The sequence below is a fragment of the Choloepus didactylus genome, chromosome 10, assembly GCF_015220235.1.
Source record: "Choloepus didactylus isolate mChoDid1 chromosome 10, mChoDid1.pri, whole genome shotgun sequence".
In the NCBI taxonomy this organism is placed as follows: Eukaryota; Metazoa; Chordata; class Mammalia; order Pilosa; family Megalonychidae; genus Choloepus; species Choloepus didactylus.
Genome location: NC_051316.1, coordinates 24,229,123 through 24,238,643, shown reverse-complemented (window position 1 = coordinate 24,238,643; position 9,521 = coordinate 24,229,123). Strand labels below are relative to the sequence as shown.

The following is a 9,521-nucleotide window of genomic DNA, read 5'->3' as shown; positions in this document are numbered from 1 at the left end:
CTGCAACACACGGAATCTGAATGTCACTCTCTTGCCATTAAAAAGACTTCTACCAATCTTTGGAGACCTAAGCTGCATTGGAAGCAGTTTCATTGCAGATAATTGCCTACTGGTTTGAATTTCAAAAAGTGATTTTTTTTTTTTAATCTCAGTAAAGTACATTAGCTGTAGGAGATTTTTTTTTCTTTTTCAGCTTTTAAAAATGATGTCTAATTAAAATACATTTTTAATTATTTATGCCTTATAGCTCCACATAAATTTTTCAAAACATTTAAACCATTTTGAGCTACAATGAAACTTTAAATGTTAGATACCTTAAGTGTTTTCAAAAGAGCCACACATAGTCTTTTTTAAAAATGGCAATCATTCGCAGAAAGGACAAAGATTTTAAAAATGTATAAGCAAAGTATGGATTAATAAAGCATTCATATTAATGGTCCTAGATAAATATTTCCAGTGTTAGGGCTTATAAAGATACCAGGTCTACAACAAATTGCAAAGTCAAAAATTAAGAGTTAAAAATATAATTTCAATAATCGCATCTTGACAATCTTATTACGGGCTAAACATTTTCTTGTGTATAAGATAACTTATTAAGATCAACCCTTTCGCAATTTAACTGGTGGCTTAAAATTGACATATGACTTGTTGTTGAGCCAGATAATACAATATTCTTAAATATTTAAGCTGTGGGCTTTATCTAGGGAAGTTGTGAAATGTCACTGCCCAAAACAAATAGCAAATTTAGACATGAGATTTGGGGAATTTTCATTCACAAGGCAAATGGTGGACTCTGAATCTGGCATCTCATTTTTCTAGTTCAAATACTGATCTAATGAAATGCAATTTAATTATCTTCAGGTCATAATCAATTCATGTGCATTACAGAATCTTATCAGTTGGTTATAAAAAGAAGATGCCACAAGACAAAAGTGCTTCATCACCTTTTTTCTAGGTCTGCAAGGAAAGCACAATAATTCTTGCCACTAGTCATATTGTTGGCAACTGGAATGCAAAATTAACCTTCATAAAATATTATTCACATCTGCTCTCCAGTCACATCACACTATTAATGACAGCAGCAGCCAGCTATTTTAGATACTTTTATGGATGTTCAGGTGGCCCTTGCTAGCTCTGTGACAATACTGGTTTAATTGGATCATAGAACAGAATTAGCCCAACCCCTTGCAGAGTTGTGATGCAAAACTTTCCCCAGATATGCTGACAAAGGGAAACATGCAATCGGTAAGAAAATTGGCATTTAAAGAGCATGCAGACTTTTCTAAAATAAAATGTTCAGGTTGGTTTGATAAGACCTTCTTGGAAAAGTGAATAAAATACTTTATGCATATTGCATTTTCAGCATATTTCCATTTCATGTAAAATAAGACAAACAACAGCAACGAAAAATGACTAGTCTATATATTTTCTTTTAAAAATTGCCAAAATTTGGGTCATCACCAATTCCACTTAATTTAAAAAGGAAAAACAGAAGTCTAAGATTTTTCCTAATGATTAAAAATTGAAATTATGCTAGTACATTGATTTTTTTCTTGCCTGTGTACTATCCAAAAAAGGCAGGGGGGAGAGGCATTAGAAACACCAAGTATCCCAGTAAAATCCTTTGCAGGGTTATTTCTATTACAAAATACAAATGCTGTAGCTGAGAAACAACCATACCAAGCTGTTTCCTGATGTGGGTAAGTTTAGGAGGATATATATTCATATTAAGAGTTAGAGATAAAACATGGTATCTGTCAGTTTATCCGTTTTGCTTGTGGGGATTCACTGAAGGGGGCACTACATAATAAATGATTGAGAAGAACTATAAATTGGCATAAAATGTAACACTGTAGAATTCTATTCTTGCTGTATGTGTTAATTTCAATAGTCCACTATGACAAGATTCCATAGGTGAAATGTAAATAAGTATGAGCAGGATAAAGTAAACTGATAAAGCATTTATTATTTTGTTGTTCTTAACATTTTTGTTCTTCCTTTATTATAATTTTTTCTTCCAATGGCTGTTATTTCATCTGACTGGCACAATAAAACTGTATGCATATCTTTAGAACCTCTAAATTAATAGTAGCTCTTTTTGTAAATAATCAAAATCCCATTTAGATCGTGATTTTAAGCTTTATCAGAATCTCTAATTTCAAGTGTTTACCATGACACTCTCCTTCTTACAGAATTGTTCAGGCTTATGAAATGTTTAAGGAGGTTGTTAATTCAAATCCACTTAGGTTATGCTTAAAAATACACAATGAATATTTTGAAAGTGTTAGGGCTATGCAGAATTTTCTTTTTAATTCTGTAGAAGCAAATATAAACACAAGAGCATTCTCTTTGAGGACATCAGGGAGAAAAGATTGATTCCTCCAAGCAAAATGCTGCAAAAAGGTTTTCTAGAGATTTGTTACTTCAAAGCAGTGCTTTGCCTGCAAATATAGAAGGATTTATAACTCCTTGGAATCCTGGAGACCAGGTACTCCTTTGAGGTTGATGTCATGCAGAGCTCACATGGGTGACCCAGAGTGGGTGCTCCTCATGGAAGATGGGGTCACCAGCTGCTGTGTGAGGATTTTATTATGGATGGTGACACCGTCAGAAAACACTGACCTAAATAGTCAGGCCTGCCTGATCCCACATCAAACAAAGAAACAAGTCTCTTTGCTTTGGTGAGAAGGTGAGCTTATTGAAGATGCATCAACAAGGAACTGGAGGAAAAAAAGGCGTTCCAAGTCCAGTTCAGACTGAGACGAGTGGTTTGGGCTTTTATAACCTGAAACAGACAAAGAAATGTCCAGAATCCAGAAGAAAGCAGGAAGGGAAAAACAAATAGAAGAGAGGAAGCTGTTTGGTCAAATCTCCTATTACCTTGAAGTCCTCCCCTCATTCAGGCTTGTTTTTCAAGAAGGTATTGATTATGAGACCATATGGTTACATCCCTTATATCCTACTGCAGGCAATGCTGGGAAATTTCCTGGGAACAGAGAATAAGTTTTTTGTTGTTGAGATTAGAGCAGCAGCAAGTTATTTTTAACAAGGGCTTTTTATGCTTAGAATAACTCAAGGCTGCTTGAGTGATGTGATCTTTTATTATTATTATTATTATTATTATTATTATTATTATTATTATTTTGTGGTTAGATGCAATGCCTTAACCGTATGTGTGTTGTGCAGGCCTGAGGGCATCTTCCATCCTTGTCAAGGGGAGTGCTAACCTTCTCTTCTTTCATGCAACACTGAGTGATGCGATCTTAATAAAGTTTTGTTTTTTTTCCTCTATTGGCTATTGAAGACTATACTAAGCATTTTCCAGCTAAAGAATTATACTGAGTATTTTCTACTTAGCCAGCTATCAATGGTCAGGTGAGGCAAGGAGGAGAGACACAGGAGATGCTTGAAAGAAATGTTGTATTCACACATCCTTGATGCAGAGTCACAGCTCCTATGGCATGGCCACGTGGAGGAATGCATCAGAAATGTATGTGAGCTTAACCAAGCAGGGGGAGAGTCAGAGATGAGCCTGTGGTCCTGGGGACAGGGCCTTTCCTAGCATTATAGGGGTGGGGCTTTAGCGATCGGTCATTCAAGTCTAGGATTGGGGAGTGTTTATTTCAATTTGGTGCTCTGTGAAACCAGATGGGGCTCCCAGGTAGTGGGTCAGGAAGTCTTGGCATGTGTTATCTAACGGGGACAGCCTGGAAGTTCACTATGGGGAAAGGACATTGGTAGCCCATGGCTGTGTCTGAAAAGGACAGTGACGGATGATGCATCACGGACTAAGCATGAGCTCTTAGCTTGGATTCTCTCATTATACCAGTGATCCATGATTCTTTGCAAGAAATGGGGACAATATCTTACCCCATCCTTTTCCTTGACCAACACTTTCTTTTTTGTAGAGGCTGTAGCCCCACTAAGCTTTGACTTGGGCAGTTTACATGTGTTTGAAAGCAGATCAATCCACTAAAGTGTAAGAATTAAAAACCCCAGAAGCATCATAATGTGTATGTTGGTATAAATTAACTAAAATATTCTTAATACTTGGATAGTATAAAATAGACTGCAAAAGTGACTCAAGCTTTATGTCCCTTAAATGAAGAAAAATTTTAATTTAAATAGTTAATTTAATATTTGCAATAATTTAAATAAAATTAACATTTTATAAGAAATGATCATTTAAATTTCACTTAAAATATAGATTTATTTTTAGTTAAAAAGTAATGGGCAAATGCTCTATCACTTTAAATAACATATAGAAAATATGCTTATGAGTGCTTGGCACAGAAACTATCTGAGGAATTCTGGCTTTAAAGATTTACTAGGGAAGGATCATACTGAATGTGAAGTTTATCCTGTCATTTGAATTCGTGCTATGAGTTAGATTCTTTACATTCTTAACCTCCAATTCTGCAAAGTAGATATCCTTATTCCTGCTTTGTAAATTAGACTGAGAGAGGGCTTTCCCAAGGTCACAGTTAACTTTCCTTTTTCCCTTGGCAGAGAAATATATACCTGGTGACCTAAATTACAAGGAAGAATACAAGCTAGATGGATAGATGTGCCAAAGTAAATGGAAAAATCCATTTCCAAATTTATATGTGATAAGAAAGGATTATTGAAACTGGCATTGCTTGTAGAGATAAGGGTAGGGAAAATTTTACTCCTATCTTCACTCAGTGTTACAGATGACCTAGCTAGCTCCTCTTTACTTACCAACATTCTAAGCTGCATAGAAAATCACCTTTACTTGCCTTCAGCAGAAGTTACATGGAGACCTGATATATCCCTGGTTTTCTCATGAGATTAGGAATAATAGCAGGGCTTGATTTCAGGTCACACTGATGGGTCTTTGCTATTTGAGGATTTCCTAAAACTCTGGGTTAGGAACACAGAAAAACATGTCTTCAGCCTCAATTCATACAAACAGATTGTAAACCCCTCTCTAGTCCTTAATTCAGGACAATATTGCTTGATTTAATAAGAACTGTAAGGTGGGACAAGGGAAAATACAAACCAAAGAACTGCTGGCCAGGCTAGTTAGTAAGACAAACTTGGAAAGGACTGTCCCAATTATCTGTGAAACTCAGAATTGTGAGTGCCTGTGGAATCTGCTAGCTATTGCACCTTCTGATTCTGCTAAAAATTAAGCCCAGCAGATCATTAATTATCTTTACAATGTATTCCAGCAGTATTGACCTCTTCACATTTCCTCCTCTGGGCAATGCTTGTTATATATGTTTATATGTTACCAAGGCATTACATTTCCCCTAAAGTTCAATTTCACTGTCACAAAATGCACTTTTAATTCATTCACTCTCAGCTTCTACTTATCTCTAATAATTTTGACAATCTTTTATCTCATTATGTTTTTTTTTTTTTTGCTAGTCAAATTAGGGTTTTATTTACTTACTAAATAGTTTCACAAAGCCAACTTTTTATTATATCTATTCTTTCTTCTATGTGTGTTCTGTTATCAGCTTTTGAATTCATTTATGTCTTCCTGTTACTTTATTTTATTAATTAGTTTCTAATTCCTTAATTTAAATTCCTCCTTTGGCATGTGATATGTTTTTTTCTTTGTTTAAAGATAAATTATGGATTTCCGTAATTTCCCCATGGGCATAAGTAGAGAATGTGTATTCTGTTTAAAGGGTACCACCTTCTGTATCTTCAGTAAATAAGACTTGTTGATTATGGGATATGAATCCTTAGCATGTGCGCTTATTTTTCCTGCACTTGATCACCTCATTGCTGAGAAAGTGTGTATAACATTTCACACTATAATAATTTTTATTTTTCTTAAGGTCTGTCTGCACTTCAGGAAGTATACGCACTCTGTATTTGGTTGCTCTGTCTTTGCACGTTTACTGCGTTGATATACCTTCTTTGTAGATTATACCTTTCATTAATACATGCCTCGGTTCTTAAGGATGGGAATCTTCCTTTATTAAACATTTACATTATAAACCCTATTTTCTTTTCATCTTCTTTTAAGTAATATATCCTTATTTAATTTCCGTTTACTTTCAACATGACTGTCCGTTTTAGGTACGATTCTTCTAAACACATTTGACTGGATTGTGTCTCTTGGTTTCTAAACCTGATCTTACTGTTTCTCTCTCAGTAAGGGAATTTTGGACCTGTTCATCCTTCCAGGCACAGTGCACAGGGCCCCTCCTGTCTGGTCCTCGCCTTGGTGTTCAAAGAGCCTGAGAGCTCCAGGCACCAGCTTTCTCCATGGCTGAGGATCCTTAGCTCTTTCTGCGCCGGGAGAGGAGGCGGGGCCACAGCTCTCTCCCCTGGGGAGCTCCGTGGACTCCATCACCCAAAGGTCCACGCAGCCGAGCGGAGACATCTAGGATCCATCCGAATATACGCGGAGATTAAAGCCACGGGATTAGATGAGCTGACCTAGGTCAAATCTGTGGAGAATATGCAAAGTGTAATATCCTCTGAGAAGCATATAAGATGGCTTAAGACCGAACTGTCGAACACCAACATAAAGGGGCAGCTCAAGGAAGGGGAACCTGAGACAGATGCCCAAAGAGGTGGCCGTAAAGTTTACAGCAACGCGGATGGAATGTGGAGTCGTGGAAGCTTAAAGGCAGAGGGGATTTATAGAAGGTAATATTCAGTGGTTTCTGATACTGCCTGGAGGTCATACAAATTTAAATTATCTATCAGATTAAGCTTCAGGGAGACCATTAATCTTTTGGGGAAGAGGAGCTTCTGTGAAATAAAAAAGGAGCAAAAAAAAAAAAAAAAAAAAAACAGACAGAAGTGATCGTAGGGTAGGTGTAGGTGGGAATGACGGATAATTGCCCCCTGTTTTTCTGCAACACAATTTAGCGCTGCACCTTTCTGGGCTTGACCCTCGCAAATCAGGCACTAGAGGGCGCTGTGGAACACTCCTTGCTTGCTTGCCCTTGACATTTACATTTGCGTAGCCTCTACTGTCTACTTGAAACGATCTTCACCATATCTCCTCCTCAAAAAGTCACAACACCAGAGAGAATCCAAAAGGAGCCGAGAGGTCACTCTGGTGGGCACTCTTACGCACACTTTAGACAACCCTTTTTAGGTTCTAAAGAATTGGGGTAGCTGGTGGTGGATACCTGAAACTATCAAACTACAACCCAGAACCCATGAATCTCGAAGACAGTTGTATAAAAATGTAGCTTATGAGGGGTGACAAGGGGATTGGGAAAGCCATAAGGACCACACTCCACTTCGTCTAGTTTATGGATGGATGAGTAGAAAAATAGGGGAAGGAAACAAACAGACAAAGGTACCCAGTGTTCTTTTTTACTTCAATTGCTCTTTTTCACTCTAATTATTATTCTTGTTATTCTTGTGTGTGTGCTAATGAAGGTGTCAGGGATTGATTTGGGTGATGAATGTACAACTATGTAATGGTACTGTGAACAATCGAAAGTACGATTTGTTTTGTATGACTGCGTGGTATATTAATATATCTCAATAAAATGAAGATTAAAAAAAAAAAAAAAAAAAAAAGACATAATGCTGAGCAAAATAAGCCAGGCACAAAAAGAGAGATATTGTATGTTACCACTAATGTGAATTCTGTGAAAAATGTACAATGTTTTATACTGTAGAATGTAGGGGACCTAGAGATACCAATTAGTGGAGGGGGAATGATAATCTAATAAGAACAGATAAACTATGGAGGGTAATCTCAATGTTATGGGAATGCTCAGGAATGATTATGGTTTGTAAACTTTCTTGGATATAGTAAGATCATGTTGGAAGCAATAGAGTTATTTTAGGTTTTTTTTTTTCTCTTATTCCATTGTTTTCTTAGGGGTTGTTAATTTTCTTGGGGTATGGTAGGAACATGTTGGAAGCAATGTAGTTATTTTAGATTATTTGTTTTTCTTACTCCTCTGTTTGGACATGGTTTATTAATTTTCTTGGGGTATGGTAGGAACATATTGGAAGCAAAGTAGTTATTTTAGGTTATTTGTTTTCCTTAATCCATTGCTTTGTTTGAAATGTTGTGGGGTTTTTTTGGTTGTTGTTTGCCTGTTTGTTTTTAATTTTTTGATAAACAAAGTTAAAAAATTGAAAAAAAATCAGTAGAAAAATGGGAGTAAAAACTAAATGACAAATAGGGTGGGATGGGGGGATGGTTTGGGTATTCTCTTTTCACTTTTATTTTTTATTCTTATTCTGATTCTTTCTGATGTAAGGAAAATGTTCAGAAATAGATTGTGGTGATGAACGCATAACTATATGATCATACTGTGAACAGTTGATTGTATACCATGGATGACTGTATGGTTTATGAATATATTTCAATAAAACTGAATTAAAAAAAAAAAAAAAAAAAGTCACAACACGAGCGGGAGAGACAAAGCCTATTCCTCCCTGTAAATGGGATCGCAGGAAGCCAGTCTAATCACTATTGAGAAAGGAAGGATTTCTTTTATTTTCTATGTTCTGCAATTCCAACCATGGGAGCAGACTGCTGTATTTCATTCACCATAGAAATCTTACAATTTACTATTCTGAAATATCCTTAATTTAAAACTTCTTTTTCTTTGCCTGGGACACATACAGGGTTTTTTTCCTTTTCTTTTCTTTAAATCCATCTCCTCTCAGACAAGATACAACAAACTTAAAGGATGATATCTCTGACCTCCAAGAAATTTCTTTTTTAGTAATTCCAAGCAGTGGCTGCCCTGGGTTGCTATTGTCCTTGGAACCACATTGTGTTAGAGGGGAAATGTGCCCATTAGTCCCTGCCCCAGGGGTCCTTGCCCTGATGGAATCTGCCTTTCTGTCCCACTTCACTGTAATGCCTTGATGTCTGTCTGTCTCAATATCAGAGCTCTGGTAAGGCTAGTGCTCAGAGCTCAATACTCAAGAGACTCAAAGAATAATTACTTAAAAAAAAAAAAAAAACTTCGAGAAATGAAATGGAATTCTAAGAATCATTATATGAAAAAAAAGAATAGTCATAAAAGTGTAGAGATTAATATAACGTCCTTTTCACCCAGAATGAAAAAACTGTTATTTTGTAACATTTGCTTCAATTTTTTAAATAAATGAAATAAAGTATTACTGATGAAGTGGAAATCCTCCTTATACCCCTTCGTCTTGGAGACATGAATGTGGTATGGAAGCTCTTAGCTCACAGTTTTATGCTTTTTTATATATACATAAGAATATAGAGTGTGTTTTTGTGTTTCTGCTTTAGATTTTAAATGGATCATACTGTGCACATTGCTATGCAACACACCGTTTTCTCCCAACCTGAGGTTTTTCAAGATCTAGCAATGCTGATGTATTCAAACCCAGGATATTCATTTAAATAAGATGTAATGTTGCATCATATGAATAAACAGGATTTTCGCTGTCTGTTCCCCATTTCTCTTTGAAATCTTTAGATGCTAAACCACTTCACGAAGGTGTGTGATGGATGTGGAGCGAGTTGTACAGGTGCTTCATGGGAACACAGGCTCAGGCGCAACGGAGATTCTCAATAATGA

At 36.3% G+C, this 9,521-nt stretch overlaps 1 pseudogene; it reads right to left on the bottom strand.

Moving 5' to 3' along the window:
• Positions 1-3,137: 3,137 nt before the first annotated feature.
• Positions 3,138-3,249, bottom strand: LOC119505805 (annotated as a pseudogene).
• Between the last annotated feature and the right edge of the window lie 6,272 nt (positions 3,250-9,521).